The sequence below is a fragment of the Pimephales promelas genome, chromosome 24, assembly GCF_988280905.1.
Source record: "Pimephales promelas chromosome 24, fPimPro1.hap1.1, whole genome shotgun sequence".
NCBI lineage: Eukaryota > Metazoa > Chordata > Actinopteri > Cypriniformes > Leuciscidae > Pimephales > Pimephales promelas.
The window spans coordinates 22,263,648-22,282,363 of NC_142792.1; the positions used below are offsets into that span (position 1 = coordinate 22,263,648).

The 18,716-nt window shown below is 44.0% G+C and overlaps 33 non-coding genes across 33 annotated transcripts; 16 read left to right on the forward strand and 17 right to left on the reverse strand.

Annotated features, from left to right (window-relative positions):
• Window positions 1-679: 679 nt before the first annotated feature.
• On the reverse strand, window positions 680-762 carry trnal-cag (transfer RNA leucine (anticodon CAG)). The gene has a single exon. It is a non-coding gene; the product is annotated as a tRNA-Leu (tRNA).
• A 95-nt stretch (window positions 763-857) lies between these two features.
• trnam-cau (transfer RNA methionine (anticodon CAU)) lies at window positions 858-931 on the forward strand. Its single transcript has one exon. It is a non-coding gene; the product is annotated as a tRNA-Met (tRNA).
• A 795-nt stretch (window positions 932-1,726) lies between these two features.
• trnal-cag (transfer RNA leucine (anticodon CAG)) lies at window positions 1,727-1,809 on the reverse strand. Its single transcript has one exon. It is a non-coding gene; the product is annotated as a tRNA-Leu (tRNA).
• A 95-nt stretch (window positions 1,810-1,904) lies between these two features.
• trnam-cau (transfer RNA methionine (anticodon CAU)) lies at window positions 1,905-1,978 on the forward strand. Its single transcript has one exon. It is a non-coding gene; the product is annotated as a tRNA-Met (tRNA).
• An 804-nt stretch (window positions 1,979-2,782) lies between these two features.
• Window positions 2,783-2,865, reverse strand: trnal-cag (transfer RNA leucine (anticodon CAG)). Its single transcript has one exon. It is a non-coding gene; the product is annotated as a tRNA-Leu (tRNA).
• Window positions 2,866-2,960: 95 nt separating this feature from the next.
• trnam-cau (transfer RNA methionine (anticodon CAU)) lies at window positions 2,961-3,034 on the forward strand. The gene has a single exon. It is a non-coding gene; the product is annotated as a tRNA-Met (tRNA).
• A 982-nt stretch (window positions 3,035-4,016) lies between these two features.
• Window positions 4,017-4,090, forward strand: trnam-cau (transfer RNA methionine (anticodon CAU)). Its single transcript has one exon. It is a non-coding gene; the product is annotated as a tRNA-Met (tRNA).
• Window positions 4,091-4,894: 804 nt separating this feature from the next.
• trnal-cag (transfer RNA leucine (anticodon CAG)) lies at window positions 4,895-4,977 on the reverse strand. The gene has a single exon. It is a non-coding gene; the product is annotated as a tRNA-Leu (tRNA).
• Window positions 4,978-5,072: 95 nt separating this feature from the next.
• trnam-cau (transfer RNA methionine (anticodon CAU)) lies at window positions 5,073-5,146 on the forward strand. Its single transcript has one exon. It is a non-coding gene; the product is annotated as a tRNA-Met (tRNA).
• Window positions 5,147-5,942: 796 nt separating this feature from the next.
• Window positions 5,943-6,025, reverse strand: trnal-cag (transfer RNA leucine (anticodon CAG)). Its single transcript has one exon. It is a non-coding gene; the product is annotated as a tRNA-Leu (tRNA).
• A 95-nt stretch (window positions 6,026-6,120) lies between these two features.
• trnam-cau (transfer RNA methionine (anticodon CAU)) lies at window positions 6,121-6,194 on the forward strand. The gene has a single exon. It is a non-coding gene; the product is annotated as a tRNA-Met (tRNA).
• An 805-nt stretch (window positions 6,195-6,999) lies between these two features.
• Window positions 7,000-7,082, reverse strand: trnal-cag (transfer RNA leucine (anticodon CAG)). Its single transcript has one exon. It is a non-coding gene; the product is annotated as a tRNA-Leu (tRNA).
• A 963-nt stretch (window positions 7,083-8,045) lies between these two features.
• trnal-cag (transfer RNA leucine (anticodon CAG)) lies at window positions 8,046-8,128 on the reverse strand. The gene has a single exon. It is a non-coding gene; the product is annotated as a tRNA-Leu (tRNA).
• Window positions 8,129-8,223: 95 nt separating this feature from the next.
• On the forward strand, window positions 8,224-8,297 carry trnam-cau (transfer RNA methionine (anticodon CAU)). The gene has a single exon. It is a non-coding gene; the product is annotated as a tRNA-Met (tRNA).
• An 804-nt stretch (window positions 8,298-9,101) lies between these two features.
• trnal-cag (transfer RNA leucine (anticodon CAG)) lies at window positions 9,102-9,184 on the reverse strand. The gene has a single exon. It is a non-coding gene; the product is annotated as a tRNA-Leu (tRNA).
• Window positions 9,185-9,279: 95 nt separating this feature from the next.
• On the forward strand, window positions 9,280-9,353 carry trnam-cau (transfer RNA methionine (anticodon CAU)). Its single transcript has one exon. It is a non-coding gene; the product is annotated as a tRNA-Met (tRNA).
• Window positions 9,354-10,157: 804 nt separating this feature from the next.
• Window positions 10,158-10,240, reverse strand: trnal-cag (transfer RNA leucine (anticodon CAG)). The gene has a single exon. It is a non-coding gene; the product is annotated as a tRNA-Leu (tRNA).
• A 95-nt stretch (window positions 10,241-10,335) lies between these two features.
• Window positions 10,336-10,409, forward strand: trnam-cau (transfer RNA methionine (anticodon CAU)). Its single transcript has one exon. It is a non-coding gene; the product is annotated as a tRNA-Met (tRNA).
• Window positions 10,410-11,213: 804 nt separating this feature from the next.
• trnal-cag (transfer RNA leucine (anticodon CAG)) lies at window positions 11,214-11,296 on the reverse strand. Its single transcript has one exon. It is a non-coding gene; the product is annotated as a tRNA-Leu (tRNA).
• A 95-nt stretch (window positions 11,297-11,391) lies between these two features.
• trnam-cau (transfer RNA methionine (anticodon CAU)) lies at window positions 11,392-11,465 on the forward strand. The gene has a single exon. It is a non-coding gene; the product is annotated as a tRNA-Met (tRNA).
• An 804-nt stretch (window positions 11,466-12,269) lies between these two features.
• Window positions 12,270-12,352, reverse strand: trnal-cag (transfer RNA leucine (anticodon CAG)). Its single transcript has one exon. It is a non-coding gene; the product is annotated as a tRNA-Leu (tRNA).
• Window positions 12,353-12,447: 95 nt separating this feature from the next.
• trnam-cau (transfer RNA methionine (anticodon CAU)) lies at window positions 12,448-12,521 on the forward strand. The gene has a single exon. It is a non-coding gene; the product is annotated as a tRNA-Met (tRNA).
• Window positions 12,522-13,317: 796 nt separating this feature from the next.
• Window positions 13,318-13,400, reverse strand: trnal-cag (transfer RNA leucine (anticodon CAG)). Its single transcript has one exon. It is a non-coding gene; the product is annotated as a tRNA-Leu (tRNA).
• A 95-nt stretch (window positions 13,401-13,495) lies between these two features.
• trnam-cau (transfer RNA methionine (anticodon CAU)) lies at window positions 13,496-13,569 on the forward strand. The gene has a single exon. It is a non-coding gene; the product is annotated as a tRNA-Met (tRNA).
• Window positions 13,570-14,364: 795 nt separating this feature from the next.
• trnal-cag (transfer RNA leucine (anticodon CAG)) lies at window positions 14,365-14,447 on the reverse strand. Its single transcript has one exon. It is a non-coding gene; the product is annotated as a tRNA-Leu (tRNA).
• A 95-nt stretch (window positions 14,448-14,542) lies between these two features.
• On the forward strand, window positions 14,543-14,616 carry trnam-cau (transfer RNA methionine (anticodon CAU)). Its single transcript has one exon. It is a non-coding gene; the product is annotated as a tRNA-Met (tRNA).
• An 804-nt stretch (window positions 14,617-15,420) lies between these two features.
• On the reverse strand, window positions 15,421-15,503 carry trnal-cag (transfer RNA leucine (anticodon CAG)). Its single transcript has one exon. It is a non-coding gene; the product is annotated as a tRNA-Leu (tRNA).
• Window positions 15,504-15,598: 95 nt separating this feature from the next.
• On the forward strand, window positions 15,599-15,672 carry trnam-cau (transfer RNA methionine (anticodon CAU)). The gene has a single exon. It is a non-coding gene; the product is annotated as a tRNA-Met (tRNA).
• Window positions 15,673-16,443: 771 nt separating this feature from the next.
• Window positions 16,444-16,526, reverse strand: trnal-cag (transfer RNA leucine (anticodon CAG)). The gene has a single exon. It is a non-coding gene; the product is annotated as a tRNA-Leu (tRNA).
• A 95-nt stretch (window positions 16,527-16,621) lies between these two features.
• trnam-cau (transfer RNA methionine (anticodon CAU)) lies at window positions 16,622-16,695 on the forward strand. The gene has a single exon. It is a non-coding gene; the product is annotated as a tRNA-Met (tRNA).
• Window positions 16,696-17,499: 804 nt separating this feature from the next.
• Window positions 17,500-17,582, reverse strand: trnal-cag (transfer RNA leucine (anticodon CAG)). The gene has a single exon. It is a non-coding gene; the product is annotated as a tRNA-Leu (tRNA).
• Window positions 17,583-17,677: 95 nt separating this feature from the next.
• On the forward strand, window positions 17,678-17,751 carry trnam-cau (transfer RNA methionine (anticodon CAU)). Its single transcript has one exon. It is a non-coding gene; the product is annotated as a tRNA-Met (tRNA).
• An 804-nt stretch (window positions 17,752-18,555) lies between these two features.
• trnal-cag (transfer RNA leucine (anticodon CAG)) lies at window positions 18,556-18,638 on the reverse strand. The gene has a single exon. It is a non-coding gene; the product is annotated as a tRNA-Leu (tRNA).
• Window positions 18,639-18,716: the final 78 nt, after the last annotated feature.

Below are 18,716 nucleotides of genomic sequence, written 5' to 3' on the forward strand. Positions count from 1 at the left end.
ATGTTGAACAAATGCAGCAATAGTATTACTCTCATATTTATGTAATATGCGTCAGTGTTGTTGCAGTATGTTTTTTTAAGGCTAATGTAATTCTATCATTCCAATGACAAATCTTGTCAATGCTAAAGCAATGTTTTGCATGGCATTCCTTGAATCTTAGGCCATGACACTCCACCACATGCCCCCAAAACCCATGACCTTCAATTGCAAGAAATTTCCAAGAATCCTTGCCATGAAGTTCTACTGCATCCCCAAAACTTCAGTCCACCACATCCCAGTTAGACTCCCAGAATCACATTGCATACTCCCCCTAAAAAGAAAAGAAAAAAAGAAAAAAAGACATGAATAGCCTTTCATAAACAAGTTCTTCTTCCGGTAAACATCAGAACGTGGCATTCCTCGAAGTTCTGTTGGATCCCATTCTATAAACATGTCCAATTTCGTGAACTGTCTTGACTTGAAATTCCAAGAAAACTAGACCGAAAACACCACCGAATCCCATACATTGCACCAAAAGTGTTACTTTAAAGTCCATATTATGCAGGTCAGTGCAACTGCATTGTTTGGTTAACTCAAGCATGAACTGAAATGCAGTGCTTTGTCAACATTAATGCACTTCGGGGTGAACTTGCCAGAGGGTTCAAAACTCTAGCTTGAGCCCGCAGCCAAAGCTTAGGTTTGTCAGAAGTGGGATTCGAACCCACGCCTCCAGGGGAGACTGCGATCTGAACGCAGCGCCTTAGACCGCTCGGCCATCCTGACGTGAGGGCAAAGGGTGAGCAGTACTTTTGGAGCTGCACCGAATGGCAGATGATCTGGAAGCTAGTGGTTCTCCGCTCACCCGAGGCATAGCACATGCCTCGTTGGCGCAGTTAGGCAGCGCGTCAGTCTCATAATCTGAAGGTCGTGAGTTCGAGCCTCACACGGGGCAGGCTGGTGGTTTTTGATACATGGGAGATGTAAATGAAAGAGCTGCTTTCTGTATCATTCCTTTTGTGCGTTTTTCCAGTCCTTCATATGCAATGTCATAGAAATCAAGTGTTCTTGTGGGAGTAATGTTGAACAAATGAAGCAATAGTATTACTCTCATATTTATGTAATATGCGTCAGTGTTGTTGCAGTATGTTTTTTTTAAGGCTAATGTAATTATATCGTTCCAATGACAAGTCTTGTCAATGCTAAAGCAATGTTTTGCATGGCATTCCTTGAATCTTAGGCCATGACACTGCACCACATGCCCCCAAAACCCATGACCTTCAATTCCAAGAAATTTCCAAGAATCCTTGCCATGAAGTTCTACTGCATCCCCAAAACTTCAGTCCACTACATCCCAGTTAGACTCCCAAAATCACATTGCATACTCCCCCTAAAAAGAAAAGAAAAAAAGACATGAATAGCCTTTCATAAACAAGTTCTTCTTCCGGTAAACATCAGAACGTGGCATTCCTCGAAGTTCTGTTGGATCCCATTCTATAAACATGTCCAATTTCGTGAAATGTCTTGACTTGAAATTCCAAGAAAACTGCACGAAAACGCCACCGAATCCCATACATTGCACCAAAAGTGTTACTTTAAAGTCCATATTATGCAGGTCAGTGCAACTGCATTGTTTGGTTAACTCTAGCATGAACTGAAATGCAGTGCTTTGTCAACATTAATGCACTTCGGGGTGAACTTGCCAGAGGGTTCAAGACTCTAGCTTGAGCCCGCAGCCAAAGGTTAGGTTTGTCAGAAGTGGGATTCAAACCCACGCCTCCAGGGGAGACTGCGACCTGAACGCAGCGCCTTAGACCGCTCAGCCATCCTGACGTGAGGGCAAAGGGTGAGCAGTACTTTTGGAGCTGCACCGAATGGCAGATGATCTGGAAGCTAGTGGTTCTCCGATCACCCGAGCCATAGCACATGCCTCGTTGGCGCAGTTAGGCAGCGCGTCAGTCTCATAATCTGAAGGTCGTGAGTTCGAGCCTCACACGGGGCAGGCTGGTGCTTTTTGATACACGGGAGCATGTAAATGAAAGAGCTGCTTTCTGTATCATTCCTTTTGTGCGTTTGTCCAGTCCTTCATATGCAATGTCATTGAAATCAAGTGTTTTTGTGGGACTAATGTTGAACAAATGCAGCAATAGTATTACTCTCATATTTATGTAATATGCGTCAGTGTTGTTGCAGTATGTTTTTTTTAAGGCTAATGTAATTCTATCATTCCAATGACAAGTCTTGTCAATGCTAAAGCAATGTTTTGCATGGCATTCCTTGAATCTTAGGCCATGACACTCCACCACATGCCCCCAAAACCCATGACCTTCAATTGCAAGAAATTTCCAAGAATCCTTGCCATGAAGTTCTACTGCATCCCCAAAACTTCAGTCCACCACATACCAGTTAGACTCCCAGAATCACATTGCATACTCCCCCTAAAAAGAAAATAAAAAAAGAAAAAAAGACATGAATAGCCTTTCATGAACAAGTTCTTCTTCCGGTAAACATCAGAACGTGGCATTCCTCGAAGTTCTGTTGGATCCCATTCTATAAACATGTCCAATTTCGTGAAATGTCTTGACTTGAAATTCCAAGAAAACTGCACGAAAACGCCACCGAATCCCATACATTGCACCAAAAGTGTTACTTTAAAGTCCATATTATGCAGGTCAGTGCAACTGCATTGTTTGGTTAACTCAAGCATGAACTGAAATGCAGTGCTTTGTCAACATTAATGCACTTCGGGGTGAACTTGCCAGAGGGTTCAAAACTCTAGCTTGAGCCCGCAGCCAAAGCTTAGGTTTGTCAGAAGTGGGATTCGAACCCACGCCTCCAGGGGAGACTGCGATCTGAACGCAGCGCCTTAGACCGCTCGGCCATCCTGACGTGAGGGCAAAGGGTGAGCAGTACTTTTGGAGCTGCACCGAATGGCAGATGATCTGGAAGCTAGTGGTTCTCCGCTCACCCGAGCCATAGCACATGCCTCGTTGGCGCAGTTAGGCAGCGCGTCAGTCTCATAATCTGAAGGTCGTGAGTTCGAGCCTCACACGGGGCAGGCTGGTGCTTTTTGATACACGGGAGCATGTAAATGAAAGAGCTGCTTTCTGTATCATTCCTTTTGTGCGTTTGTCCAGTCCTTCATATGCAATGTCATTGAAATCAAGTGTTTTTGTGGGACTAATGTTGAACAAATGCAGCAATAGTATTACTCTCATATTTATGTAATATGCGTCAGTGTTGTTGCAGTATGTTTTTTTTAAGGCTAATGTAATTCTATCATTCCAATGACAAGTCTTGTCAATGCTAAAGCAATGTTTTGCATGGCATTCCTTGAATCTTAGGCCATGACACTCCACCACATGCCCCCAAAACCCATGACCTTCAATTGCAAGAAATTTCCAAGAATCCTTGCCATGAAGTTCTACTGCATCCCCAAAACTTCAGTCCACCACATACCAGTTAGACTCCCAGAATCACATTGCATACTCCCCCTAAAAAGAAAATAAAAAAAGAAAAAAAGACATGAATAGCCTTTCATGAACAAGTTCTTCTTCCGGTAAACATCAGAACGTGGCATTCCTCGAAGTTCTGTTGGATCCCATTCTATAAACATGTCCAATTTCGTGAAATGTCTTGACTTGAAATTCCAAGAAAACTGCACGAAAACGCCACCGAATCCCATACATTGCACCAAAAGTGTTACTTTAAAGTCCATATTATGCAGGTCAGTGCAACTGCATTGTTTGGTTAACTCTAGCATGAACTGAAATGCAGTGCTTTGTCAACATTAATGCACTTCGGGGTGAACTTGCCAGAGGGTTCAAGACTCTAGCTTGAGCCCGCAGCCAAAGGTTAGGTTTGTCAGAAGTGGGATTCAAACCCACGCCTCCAGGGGAGACTGCGACCTGAACGCAGCACCTTAGACCGCTCGGCCATCCTGAAGTGAGGGCAAAGGGTGAGCAGTACTTTTGGAGCTGCACCGAATGGCAGATGATCTGGAAGCTAGTAGTTCTCCGCTCACCCGAGCCATAGCACATGCCTCGTTGGCGCAGTTAGGCAGCGCGTCAGTCTCATAATCTGAAGGTCGTGAGTTCGAGCCTCACACGGGGCAGGCTGGTGCTTTTTGATACATGGGAGCATGTAAATGAAAGAGCTGCTTTCTGTATCATTCCTTTTGTGCATTTTTCCAGTCCTTCATATGCAATGTCATAGAAATCAAGTGTTCTTGTGGGACTAATGTTGAACAAATGCAGCAATAGTATTACTCTCATATTTATGTAATATGCGTCAGTGTTGTTGCAGTATGTTTTTTTAAGGCTAATGTAATTCTATCATTCCAATGACAAGTCTTGTCAATGCGAAAGCAATGTTTTGCATGGCATTCCTTGAATCTTAGGCCATGACACTCCACCACATGCCCCCAAAACCCATGACCTTCAATTGCAAGAAATTTCCAAGAATCCTTGCCATGAAGTTCTACTGCATCCCCAAAACTTCAGTCCACCACATCCCAGTTAGACTCCCAGAATCACATTGCATACTCCCCCTAAAAAGAAAAGAAAAAAAGAAAAAAAGACATGAATAGCCTTTCATAAACAAGTTCTTCTTCCGGTAAACATCAGAACGTGGCATTCCTCGAAGTTCTGTTGGATCCCATTCTATAAACATGTCCAATTTCGTGAACTGTCTTGACTTGAAATTCCAAGAAAACTAGACCGAAAACACCACCGAATCCCATACATTGCACCAAAAGTGTTACTTTAAAGTCCATATTATGCAAGTCAGTGCAACTGCATTGTTTGGTTAACTCAAGCATGAACTGAAATGCAGTGCTTTGTCAACATTAATGCACTTCGGGGTGAACTTGCCAGAGGGTTCAAAACTCTAGCTTGAGCCCGCAGCCAAAGCTTAGGTTTGTCAGAAGTGGGATTCGAACCCACGACTCCAGGGGAGACTGCGACCTGAACGCAGCGCCTTAGACCGCTCGGCCATCCTGACGTGAGGGCAAAGGGTGAGCAGTACTTTTGGAGCTGCACCGAATGGCAGATGATCTGGAAGCTAGTGGTTCTCCGCTCACCCGAGTCATAGCACATGCCTCGTTGGCGCAGTTAGGCAGCGCGTCAGTCTCATAATCTGAAGGTCGTGAGTTTGAGCCTCACACGGGGCAGGCTGGTGGTTTTTGATACATGGGAGCATGTAAATGAAAGAGCTGCTTTCTGTATCATTCCTTTTGTGCGTTTTTCCAGTCCTTCATATGCAATGTCATAGAAATCAAGTGTTCTTGTGGGAGTAATGTTGAACAAATGAAGCAATAGTATTACTCTCATATTTATGTAATATGCGTCAGTGTTGTTGCAGTATGTTTTTTTTAAGGCTAATGTAATTATATCGTTCCAATGACAAGTCTTGTCAATGATAAAGCAATGTTTTGCATGGCATTCCTTGAATCTTAGGCCATGACACTGCACCACATGCCCCCAAAACCCATGACCTTCAATTCCAAGAAATTTCCAAGAATCCTTGCCATGAAGTTCTACTGCATCCCCAAAACTTCAGTCCACTACATCCCAGTTAGACTCCCAAAATCACATTGCATACTCCCCCTAAAAAGAAAAGAAAAAAAGACATGAATAGCCTTTCATAAACAAGTTCTTCTTCCGGTAAACATCAGAACGTGGCATTCCTCGAAGTTCTGTTGGATCCCGTTCTATAAACATGTCCAATTTCGTGAAATGTCTTGACTTGAAATTCCAAGAAAACTGCACGAAAACGCCACCAAATCCCATACATTGCACCAAAAGTGTTACTTTAAAGTCCATATTATGCAGGTCAGTGCAACTGCATTGTTTGGTTAACTCTAGCATGAACTGAAATGCAGTGCTTTGTCAACATTAATGCACTTCGGGGTGAACTTGCCAGAGGGTTCAAGACTCTAGCTTGAGCCCGCAGCCAAAGGTTAGGTTTGTCAGAAGTGGGATTCGAACCCACGCCTCCAGGGGAGACTGCGACCTGAACGCAGCGCCTTAGACCGCTCGGCCATCCTGACGTGAGGGCAAAGGGTGAGCAGTACTTTTGGAGCTGCACCGAATGGCAGATGATCTGGAAGCTAGTGGTTCTCCGCTCACCCGAGCCATAGTACATGCCTCGTTGGCGCAGTTAGGCAGCGCATCAGTCTCATAATCTGAAGGTCGTGAGTTCGAGCCTCACACGGGGCAGGCTGGTGCTTTTTGATACATGGGAGCATGTAAATGAAAGAGCTGCTTTCTGTATCATTCCTTTTGTGCGTTTTTCCAGTCCTTCATATGCAATGTCATAGAAATCAAGTGTTCTTGTGGGAGTAATGTTGAACAAATGCAGCAATAGTATTACTCTCATATTTATGTAATATGCGTCAGTGTTGTTGCAGTATGTTTTTTTTAAGGCTAATGTAATTCTATCATTCCAATGACAAATCTTGTCAATGCTAAAGCAATGTTTTGCATGGCATTCCTTGAATCTTAGGCCATGACACTCCACCACATGCCCCCAAAACCCATGACCTTCAATTGCAAGAAATTTCCAAGAATCCTTGCCATGAAGTTCTACTGCATCCCCAAAACTTCAGTCCACCACATCCCAGTTAGACTCCCAGAATCACATTGCATACTCCCCCTAAAAAGAAAAGAAAAAAAGAAAAAAAGACATGAATAGCCTTTCATAAACAAGTTCTTCTTCCGGTAAACATCAGAACGTGGCATTCCTCGAAGTTCTGTTGGATCCCATTCTATAAACATGTCCAATTTCGTGAACTGTCTTGACTTGAAATTCCAAGAAAACTAGACCGAAAACACCACCGAATCCCATACATTGCACCAAAAGTGTTACTTTAAAGTCCATATTATGCAGGTCAGTGCAACTGCATTGTTTGGTTAACTCAAGCATGAACTGAAATGCAGTGCTTTGTCAACATTAATGCACTTCGGGGTGAACTTGCCAGAGGGTTCAAAACTCTAGCTTGAGCCCGCAGCCAAAGCTTAGGTTTGTCAGAAGTGGGATTCCAACCCACGCCTCCAGGGGAGACTGCGATCTGAACGCAGCACCTTAGACCGCTCGGCCATCCTGACGTGAGGGCAAAGGGTGAGCAGTACTTTTGGAGCTGCACCGAATGGCAGATGATCTGGAAGCTAGTGGTTCTCCGCTCACCCGAGGCATAGCACATGCCTCGTTGGCGCAGTTAGGCAGCGCGTCAGTCTCATAATCTGAAGGTCGTGAGCTCGAGCCTCACACGGGGCAGGCTGGTGGTTTTTGATACATGGGAGATGTAAATGAAAGAGCTGCTTTCTGTATCATTCCTTTTGTGCGTTTTTCCAGTCCTTCATATGCAATGTCATAGAAATCAAGTGTTCTTGTGGGAGTAATGTTGAACAAATGAAGCAATAGTATTACTCTCATATTTATGTAATATGCGTCAGTGTTGTTGCAGTATGTTTTTTTAAGGCTAATGTAATTATATCGTTCCAATGACAAGTCTTGTCAATGCTAAAGCAATGTTTTGCATGGCATTCCTTGAATCTTAGGCCATGACACTGCACCACATGCCCCCAAAACCCATGACCTTCAATTCCAAGAAATTTCCAAGAATCCTTGCCATGAAGTTCTACTGCATCCCCAAAACTTCAGTCCACTACATCCCAGTTAGACTCCCAAAATCACATTGCATACTCCCCCTAAAAAGAAAAGAAAAAAAGACATGAATAGCCTTTCATAAACAAGTTCTTCTTCCGGTAAACATCAGAACGTGGCATTCCTCGAAGTTCTGTTGGATCCCATTCTATAAACATGTCCAATTTCGTGAAATGTCTTGACTTGAAATTCCAAGAAAACTGCACGAAAACGCCACCGAATCCCATACATTGCACCAAAAGTGTTACTTTAAAGTCCATATTATGCAGGTCAGTGCAACTGCATTGTTTGGTTAACTCTAGCATGAACTGAAATGCAGTGCTTTGTCAACATTAATGCACTTCGGGGTGAACTTGCCAGAGGGTTCAAGACTCTAGCTTGAGCCCGCAGCCAAAGGTTAGGTTTGTCAGAAGTGGGATTCGAACCCACGCCTCCAGGGGAGACTGCGACCTGAACGCAGCGCCTTGGACCGCTCGGCCATCCTGACGTGAGGGCAAAGGGTGAGCAGTACTTTTGGAGCTGCACCGAATGGCAGATGATCTGGAAGCTAGTGGTTCTCCGCTCACCCGAGCCATAGCACATGCCTCGTTGGCGCAGTTAGGCAGCGCGTCAGTCTCATAATCTGAAGGTCGTGAGTTCGAGCCTCACACGGGGCAGGCTGGTGCTTTTTGATACATGGGAGCATGTAAATGAAAGAGCTGCTTTCTGTATCATTCCTTTTGTGCGTTTTTCCAGTCCTTCATATGCAATGTCATAGAAATCAAGTGTTCTTGTGGGACTAATGTTGAACAAATGCAGCAATAGTATTACTCTCATATTTATGTAATATGCGTCAGTGTTGTTGCAGTATGTTTTTTTAAGGCTAATGTAATTCTATCATTCTAATGACAAGTCTTGTCAATGCTAAAGCAATGTTTTGCATGGCATTCCTTGAATCTTAGGCCATGACTCTGCACCACATGCCCCCAAAACCCATGACCTTCAATTCCAAGAAATTTCCAAGAATCCTTGCCATGAAGTTTTACTGCATCCCCAAAACTTCAGTCCACCACATCCCAGTTAGACTCCCAAAATCACATTGCATACTCCCCCTAAAAAGAAAAGAAAAAAAGAAAAAAAAGACATGAATAGCTTTTCATAAACAAGTTCTTCTTCCGGTAAACATCAGAACGTGGCATTCCTCGAAGTTCTGTTGGATCCCGTTCTATAAACATGTCCAATTTCGTGAAATGTCTTGACTTGAAATTCCAAGAAAACTGCACGAAAACGCCACCAAATCCCATACATTGCACCAAAAGTGTTACTTTAAAGTCCATATTATGCAGGTCAGTGCAACTGCATTGTTTGGTTAACTCTAGCATGAACTGAAATGCAGTGCTTTGTCAACATTAATGCACTTCGGGGTGAACTTGCCAGAGGGTTCAAGACTCTAGCTTGAGCCCGCAGCCAAAGGTTAGGTTTGTCAGAAGTGGGATTCGAACCCACGCCTCCAGGGGAGACTGCGACCTGAACGCAGCGCCTTAGACCGCTCGGCCATCCTGACGTGAGGGCAAAGGGTGAGCAGTACTTTTGGAGCTGCACCGAATGGCAGATGATCTGGAAGCTAGTGGTTCTCCGCTCACCCGAGCCATAGTACATGCCTCGTTGGCGCAGTTAGGCAGCGCATCAGTCTCATAATCTGAAGGTCGTGAGTTCGAGCCTCACACGGGGCAGGCTGGTGCTTTTTGATACATGGGAGCATGTAAATGAAAGAGCTGCTTTCTGTATCATTCCTTTTGTGCGTTTTTCCAGTCCTTCATATGCAATGTCATAGAAATCAAGTGTTCTTGTGGGAGTAATGTTGAACAAATGCAGCAATAGTATTACTCTCATATTTATGTAATATGCGTCAGTGTTGTTGCAGTATGTTTTTTTAAGGCTAATGTAATTCTATCATTCCAATGACAAATCTTGTCAATGCTAAAGCAATGTTTTGCATGGCATTCCTTGAATCTTAGGCCATGACACTCCACCACATGCCCCCAAAACCCATGACCTTCAATTGCAAGAAATTTCCAAGAATCCTTGCCATGAAGTTCTACTGCATCCCCAAAACTTCAGTCCACCACATCCCAGTTAGACTCCCAGAATCACATTGCATACTCCCCCTAAAAAGAAAAGAAAAAAAGAAAAAAAAGACATGAATAGCCTTTCATAAACAAGTTCTTCTTCCGGTAAACATCAGAACGTGGCATTCCTCGAAGTTCTGTTGGATCCCATTCTATAAACATGTCCAATTTCGTGAAATGTCTTGACTTGAAATTCCAAGAAAACTGCACGAAAACGCCACCGAATCCCATACATTGCACCAAAAGTGTTACTTTAAAGTCCATATTATGCAAGTCAGTGCAACTGCATTGTTTGGTTAACTCAAGCATGAACTGAAATGCAGTGCTTTGTCAACATTAATGCACTTCGGGGTGAACTTGCCAGAGGGTTCAAAACTCTAGCTTGAGCCCGCAGCCAAAGCTTAGGTTTGTCAGAAGTGGGATTCGAACCCACGACTCCAGGGGAGACTGCGACCTGAACGCAGCGCCTTAGACCGCTCGGCCATCCTGACGTGAGGGCAAAGGGTGAGCAGTACTTTTGGAGCTGCACCGAATGGCAGATGATCTGGAAGCTAGTGGTTCTCCGCTCACCCGAGTCATAGCACATGCCTCGTTGGCGCAGTTAGGCAGCGCGTCAGTCTCATAATCTGAAGGTCGTGAGTTCGAGCCTCACACGGGGCAGGCTGGTGCTTTTTGATACATGGGAGCATGTAAATGAAAGAGCTGCTTTCTGTATCATTCCTTTTGTGCGTTTTTCCAGTCCTTCATATGCAATGTCATAGAAATCAAGTGTTCTTGTGGGACTAATGTTGAACAAATGCAGCAATAGTATTACTCTCATATTTATGTAATATGCGTCAGTGTTGTTGCAGTATGTTTTTTTAAGGCTAATGTAATTCTATCATTCTAATGACAAGTCTTGTCAATGCTAAAGCAATGTTTTGCATGGCATTCCTTGAATCTTAGGCCATGACTCTGCACCACATGCCCCCAAAACCCATGACCTTCAATTCCAAGAAATTTCCAAGAATCCTTGCCATGAAGTTCTACTGCATCCCCAAAACTTCAGTCCACCACATCCCAGTTAGACTCCCAAAATCACATTGCATACTCCCCCTAAAAAGAAAAGAAAAAAAGAAAAAAAAGACATGAATAGCTTTTCATAAACAAGTTCTTCTTCCGGTAAACATCAGAACGTGGCATTCCTCGAAGTTCTGTTGGATCCCGTTCTATAAACATGTCCAATTTCGTGAAATGTCTTGACTTGAAATTCCAAGAAAACTGCACGAAAACGCCACCAAATCCCATACATTGCACCAAAAGTGTTACTTTAAAGTCCATATTATGCAGGTCAGTGCAACTGCATTGTTTGGTTAACTCTAGCATGAACTGAAATGCAGTGCTTTGTCAACATTAATGCACTTCGGGGTGAACTTGCCAGAGGGTTCAAGACTCTAGCTTGAGCCCGCAGCCAAAGGTTAGGTTTGTCAGAAGTGGGATTCGAACCCACGCCTCCAGGGGAGACTGCGACCTGAACGCAGCGCCTTAGACCGCTCGGCCATCCTGACGTGAGGGCAAAGGGTGAGCAGTACTTTTGGAGCTGCACCGAATGGCAGATGATCTGGAAGCTAGTGGTTCTCCGCTCACCCGAGCCATAGTACATGCCTCGTTGGCGCAGTTAGGCAGCGCATCAGTCTCATAATCTGAAGGTCGTGAGTTCGAGCCTCACACGGGGCAGGCTGGTGCTTTTTGATACATGGGAGCATGTAAATGAAAGAGCTGCTTTCTGTATCATTCCTTTTGTGCGTTTTTCCAGTCCTTCATATGCAATGTCATAGAAATCAAGTGTTCTTGTGGGAGTAATGTTGAACAAATGCAGCAATAGTATTACTCTCATATTTATGTAATATGCGTCAGTGTTGTTGCAGTATGTTTTTTTAAGGCTAATGTAATTCTATCATTCCAATGACAAATCTTGTCAATGCTAAAGCAATGTTTTGCATGGCATTCCTTGAATCTTAGGCCATGACACTCCACCACATGCCCCCAAAACCCATGACCTTCAATTGCAAGAAATTTCCAAGAATCCTTGCCATGAAGTTCTACTGCATCCCCAAAACTTCAGTCCACCACATCCCAGTTAGACTCCCAGAATCACATTGCATACTCCCCCTAAAAAGAAAAGAAAAAAAGAAAAAAAAGACATGAATAGCCTTTCATAAACAAGTTCTTCTTCCGGTAAACATCAGAACGTGGCATTCCTCGAAGTTCTGTTGGATCCCATTCTATAAACATGTCCAATTTCGTGAAATGTCTTGACTTGAAATTCCAAGAAAACTGCACGAAAACGCCACCGAATCCCATACATTGCACCAAAAGTGTTACTTTAAAGTCCATATTATGCAAGTCAGTGCAACTGCATTGTTTGGTTAACTCAAGCATGAACTGAAATGCAGTGCTTTGTCAACATTAATGCACTTCGGGGTGAACTTGCCAGAGGGTTCAAAACTCTAGCTTGAGCCCGCAGCCAAAGCTTAGGTTTGTCAGAAGTGGGATTCGAACCCACGACTCCAGGGGAGACTGCGACCTGAACGCAGCGCCTTAGACCGCTCGGCCATCCTGACGTGAGGGCAAAGGGTGAGCAGTACTTTTGGAGCTGCACCGAATGGCAGATGATCTGGAAGCTAGTGGTTCTCCGCTCACCCTAGTCATAGCACATGCCTCGTTGGCGCAGTTAGGCAGCGCGTCAGTCTCATAATCTGAAGGTCGTGAGTTTGAGCCTCACACGGGGCAGGCTGGTGGTTTTTGATACATGGGAGCATGTAAATGAAAGAGCTGCTTTCTGTATCATTCCTTTTGTGCGTTTTTCCAGTCCTTCATATGCAATGTCATAGAAATCAAGTGTTCTTGTGGGAGTAATGTTGAACAAATGAAGCAATAGTATTACTCTCATATTTATGTAATATGCGTCAGTGTTGTTGCAGTATGTTTTTTTTAAGGCTAATGTAATTATATCGTTCCAATGACAAGTCTTGTCAATGATAAAGCAATGTTTTGCATGGCATTCCTTGAATCTTAGGCCATGACACTGCACCACATGCCCCCAAAACCCATGACCTTCAATTCCAAGAAATTTCCAAGAATCCTTGCCATGAAGTTCTACTGCATCCCCAAAACTTCAGTCCACTACATCCCAGTTAGACTCCCAAAATCACATTGCATACTCCCCCTAAAAAGAAAAGAAAAAAAGACATGAATAGCCTTTCATAAACAAGTTCTTCTTCCGGTAAACATCAGAACGTGGCATTCCTCGAAGTTCTGTTGGATCCCGTTCTATAAACATGTCCAATTTCGTGAAATGTCTTGACTTGAAATTCCAAGAAAACTGCACGAAAACGCCACCAAATCCCATACATTGCACCAAAAGTGTTACTTTAAAGTCCATATTATGCAGGTCAGTGCAACTGCATTGTTTGGTTAACTCTAGCATGAACTGAAATGCAGTGCTTTGTCAACATTAATGCACTTCGGGGTGAACTTGCCAGAGGGTTCAAGACTCTAGCTTGAGCCCGCAGCCAAAGGTTAGGTTTGTCAGAAGTGGGATTCGAACCCACGCCTCCAGGGGAGACTGCGACCTGAACGCAGCGCCTTAGACCGCTCGGCCATCCTGACGTGAGGGCAAAGGGTGAGCAGTACTTTTGGAGCTGCACCGAATGGCAGATGATCTGGAAGCTAGTGGTTCTCCGCTCACCCGAGCCATAGTACATGCCTCGTTGGCGCAGTTAGGCAGCGCATCAGTCTCATAATCTGAAGGTCGTGAGTTCGAGCCTCACACGGGGCAGGCTGGTGCTTTTTGATACATGGGAGCATGTAAATGAAAGAGCTGCTTTCTGTATCATTCCTTTTGTGCGTTTTTCCAGTCCTTCATATGCAATGTCATAGAAATCAAGTGTTCTTGTGGGAGTAATGTTGAACAAATGCAGCAATAGTATTACTCTCATATTTATGTAATATGCGTCAGTGTTGTTGCAGTATGTTTTTTTAAGGCTAATGTAATTCTATCATTCCAATGACAAATCTTGTCAATGCTAAAGCAATGTTTTGCATGGCATTCCTTGAATCTTAGGCCATGACACTCCACCACATGCCCCCAAAACCCATGACCTTCAATTGCAAGAAATTTCCAAGAATCCTTGCCATGAAGTTCTACTGCATCCCCAAAACTTCAGTCCACTACATCCCAGTTAGACTCCCAAAATCACATTGCATACTCCCCCTAAAAAGAAAAGAAAAAAAGACATGAATAGCCTTTCATAAACAAGTTCTTCTTCCGGTAAACATCAGAACGTGGCATTCCTCGAAGTTCTGTTGGATCCCGTTCTATAAACATGTCCAATTTCGTGAAATGTCTTGACTTGAAATTCCAAGAAAACTGCACGAAAACGCCACCAAATCCCATACATTGCACCAAAAGTGTTACTTTAAAGTCCATATTATGCAGGTCAGTGCAACTGCATTGTTTGGTTAACTCTAGCATGAACTGAAATGCAGTGCTTTGTCAACATTAATGCACTTCGGGGTGAACTTGCCAGAGGGTTCAAGACTCTAGCTTGAGCCCGCAGCCAAAGGTTAGGTTTGTCAGAAGTGGGATTCGAACCCATGCCTCCAGGGGAGACTGCGACCTGAACGCAGCGCCTTAGACCGCTCGGCCATCCTGACGTGAGGGCAAAGGGTGAGCAGTACTTTTGGAGCTGCACCGAATGGCAGATGATCTGGAAGCTAGTGGTTCTCCGCTCACCCGAGCCATAGTACATGCCTCGTTGGCGCAGTTAGGCAGCGCATCAGTCTCATAATCTGAAGGTCGTGAGTTCGAGCCTCACACGGGGCAGGCTGGTGCTTTTTGATACATGGGAGCATGTAAATGAAAGAGCTGCTTTCTGTATCATTCCTTTTGTGCGTTTTTCCAGTCCTTCATATGCAATGTCATAGAAATCAAGTGTTCTTGTGGGAGTAATGTTGAACAAATGCAGCAATAGTATTACTCTCATATTTATGTAATATGCGTCAGTGTTGTTGCAGTATGTTTTTTTAAGGCTAATGTAATTCTATCATTCCAATGACAAATCTTGTCAATGCTAAAGCAATGTTTTGCATGGCATTCCTTGAATCTTAGGCCATGACACTCCACCACATGCCCCCAAAACCCATGACCTTCAATTGCAAGAAATTTCCAAGAATCCTTGCCATGAAGTTCTACTGCATCCCCAAAACTTCAGTCCACCACATCCCAGTTAGACTCCCAGAATCACATTGCATACTCCCCCTAAAAAGAAAAGAAAAAAAGAAAAAAAAGACATGAATAGCCTTTCATAAACAAGTTCTTCTTCCGGTAAACATCAGAACGTGGCATTCCTCGAAGTTCTGTTGGATCCCATTCTATAAACATGTCCAATTTCGTGAAATGTCTTGACTTGAAATTCCAAGAAAACTGCACGAAAACGCCACCGAATCCCATACATTGCACCAAAAGTGTTACTTTAAAGTCCATATTATGCAAGTCAGTGCAACTGCATTGTTTGGTTAACTCAAGCATGAACTGAAATGCAGTGCTTTGTCAACATTAATGCACTTCGGGGTGAACTTGCCAGAGGGTTCAAAACTCTAGCTTGAGCCCGCAGCCAAAGCTTAGGTTTGTCAGAAGTGGGATTCGAACCCACGACTCCAGGGGAGACTGCGACCTGAACGCAGCGCCTTAGACCGCTCGGCCATCCTGACGTGAGGGCAAAGGGTGAGCAGTACTTTTGGAGCTGCACCGAATGGCAGATGATCTGGAAGCTAGTGGTTCTCCGCTCACCCGAGTCATAGCACATGCCTCGTTGGCGCAGTTAGGCAGCGCGTCAGTCTCATAATCTGAAGGTCGTGAGTTTGAGCCTCACACGGGGCAGGCTGGTGGTTTTTGATACATGGGAGCATGTAAATGAAAGAGCTGCTTTCTGTATCATTCCTTTTGTGCGTTTTTCCAGTCCTTCATATGCAATGTCATAGAAATCAAGTGTTCTTGTGGGAGTAATGTTGAACAAATGAAGCAATAGTATTACTCTCATATTTATGTAATATGCGTCAGTGTTGTTGCAGTATGTTTTTTTAAGGCTAATGTAATTATATCGTTCCAATGACAAGTCTTGTCAATGATAAAGCAATGTTTTGCATGGCATTCCTTGAATCTTAGGCAAAACCCATGACCTTCAATTCCAAGAAATTTCCAAGAATCCTTGCCATGAAGTTCTACTGCATCCCCAAAACTTCAGTCCACTACATCCCAGTTAGACTCCCAAAATCACATTGCATACTCCCCCTAAAAAGAAAAGAAAAAAAGACATGAATAGCCTTTCATAAACAAGTTCTTCTTCCGGTAAACATCAGAACGTGGCATTCCTCGAAGTTCTGTTGGATCCCGTTCTATAAACATGTCCAATTTCGTGAAATGTCTTGACTTGAAATTCCAAGAAAACTGCACGAAAACGCCACCGAATCCCATACATTGCACCAAAAGTGTTACTTTAAAGTCCATATTATGCAAGTCAGTGCAACTGCATTGTTTGGTTAACTCAAGCATGAACTGAAATGCAGTGCTTTGTCAACATTAATGCACTTCGGGGTGAACTTGCCAGAGGGTTCAAAACTCTAGCTTGAGCCCGCAGCCAAAGCTTAGGTTTGTCAGAAGTGGGATTCGAACCCACGACTCCAGGGGAGACTGCGACCTGAACGCAGCGCCTTAGACCGCTCGGCCATCCTGACGTGAGGGCAAAGGGTGAGCAGTACTTTTGGAGCTGCACCGAATGGCAGATGATCTGGAAGCTAGTGGTTCTCCGCTCACCCGAGTCATAGCACATGCCTCGTTGGCGCAGTTAGGCAGCGCGTCAGTCTCATAATCTGAAGGTCGTGAGTTCGAGCCTCACACGGGGCAGGCTGGTGCTTTTTGATACATGGGAGCATGTAAATGAAAGAGCTGCTTTCTGTATCATTCCTTTTGTGCGTTTTTCCAGTCCTTCATATGCAATGTCATAGAAATCAAGTGTTCTTGTGGGACTAATGTTGAACAAATGCAGCAATAGTATTACTCTCATATTTATGTAATATGCGTCAGTGTTGTTGCAGTATGTTTTTTTAAGGCTAATGTAATTCTATCATTCTAATGACAAGTCTTGTCAATGCTAAAGCAATGTTTTGCATGGCATTCCTTGAATCTTAGGCCATGACTCTGCACCACATGCCCCCAAAACCCATGACCTTCAATTCCAAGAAATTTCCAAGAATCCTTGCCATGAAGTTCTACTGCATCCCCAAAACTTCAGTCCACCACATCCCAGTTAGACTCCCAAAATCACATTGCATACTCCCCCTAAAAAGAAAAGAAAAAAAGAAAAAAAAGACATGAATAGCTTTTCATAAACAAGTTCTTCTTCCGGTAAACATCAGAACGTGGCATTCCTCGAAGTTCTGTTGGATCCCGTTCTATAAACATGTCCAATTTCGTGAAATGTCTTGACTTGAAATTCCAAGAAAACTGCACGAAAACGCCACCAAATCCCATACATTGCACCAAAAGTGTTACTTTAAAGTCCATATTATGCAGGTCAGTGCAACTGCATTGTTTGGTTAACTCTAGCATGAACTGAAATGCAGTGCTTTGTCAACATTAATGCACTTCGGGGTGAACTTGCCAGAGGGTTCAAGACTCTAGCTTGAGCCCGCAGCCAAAGGTTAGGTTTGTCAGAAGTGGGATTCGAACCCACGCCTCCAGGGGAGACTGCGACCTGAACGCAGCGCCTTAGACCGCTCGGCCATCCTGACGTGAGGGCAAAGGGTGAGCAGTACTTTTGGAGCTGCACCGAATGGCAGATGATCTGGAAGCTAGTGGTTCTCCGCTCACCCGAGCCATAGTACACGCCTCGTTGGCGCAGTTAGGCAGCGCATCAGTCTCATAATCTGAAGGTCGTGAGTTCGAGCCTCACACGGGGCAGGCTGGTGCTTTTTGATACATGGGAGCATGTAAATGAAAGAGCTGCTTTCTGTATCATTCCTTTTGTGCGTTTTTCCAGTCCTTCATATGCAATGTCATAGAAATCAAGTGTTCTTGTGGGAGTAATGTTGAACAAATGCAGCAATAGTATTACTCTCATATTTATGTAATATGCGTCAGTGTTGTTGCAGTATGTTTTTTTAAGGCTAATGTAATTCTATCATTCCAATGACAAATCTTGTCAATGCTAAAGCAATGTTTTGCATGGCATTCCTTGAATCTTAGGCCATGACACTCCACCACATGCCCCCAAAACCCATGACCTTCAATTGCAAGAAATTTCCAAGAATCCTTGCCATGAAGTTCTACTGCATCCCCAAAACTTCAGTCCACCACATCCCAGTTAGACTCCCAGAATCACATTGCATACTCCCCCTAAAAAGAAAAGAAAAAAAGAAAAAAAAGACATGAATAGCCTTTCATAAACAAGTTCTTCTTCCGGTAAACATCAGAACGTGGCATTCCTCGAAGTTCTGTTGGATCCCATTCTATAAACATGTCCAATTTCGTGAAATGTCTTGACTTGAAATTCCAAGAAAACTGCACGAAAACGCCACCGAATCCCATACATTGCACCAAAAGTGTTACTTTAAAGTCCATATTATGCAAGTCAGTGCAACTGCATTGTTTGGTTAACTCAAGCATGAACTGAAATGCAGTGCTTTGTCAACATTAATGCACTTCGGGGTGAACTTGCCAGAGGGTTCAAAACTCTAGCTTGAGCCCGCAGCCAAAGCTTAGGTTTGTCAGAAGTGGGATTCGAACCCACGACTCCAGGGGAGACTGCGACCTGAACGCAGCGCCTTAGACCGCTCGGCCATCCTGACGTGAGGGCAAAGGGTGAGCAGTACTTTTGGAGCTGCACCGAATGGCAGATGATCTGGAAGCTAGTGGTTCTCCGCTCA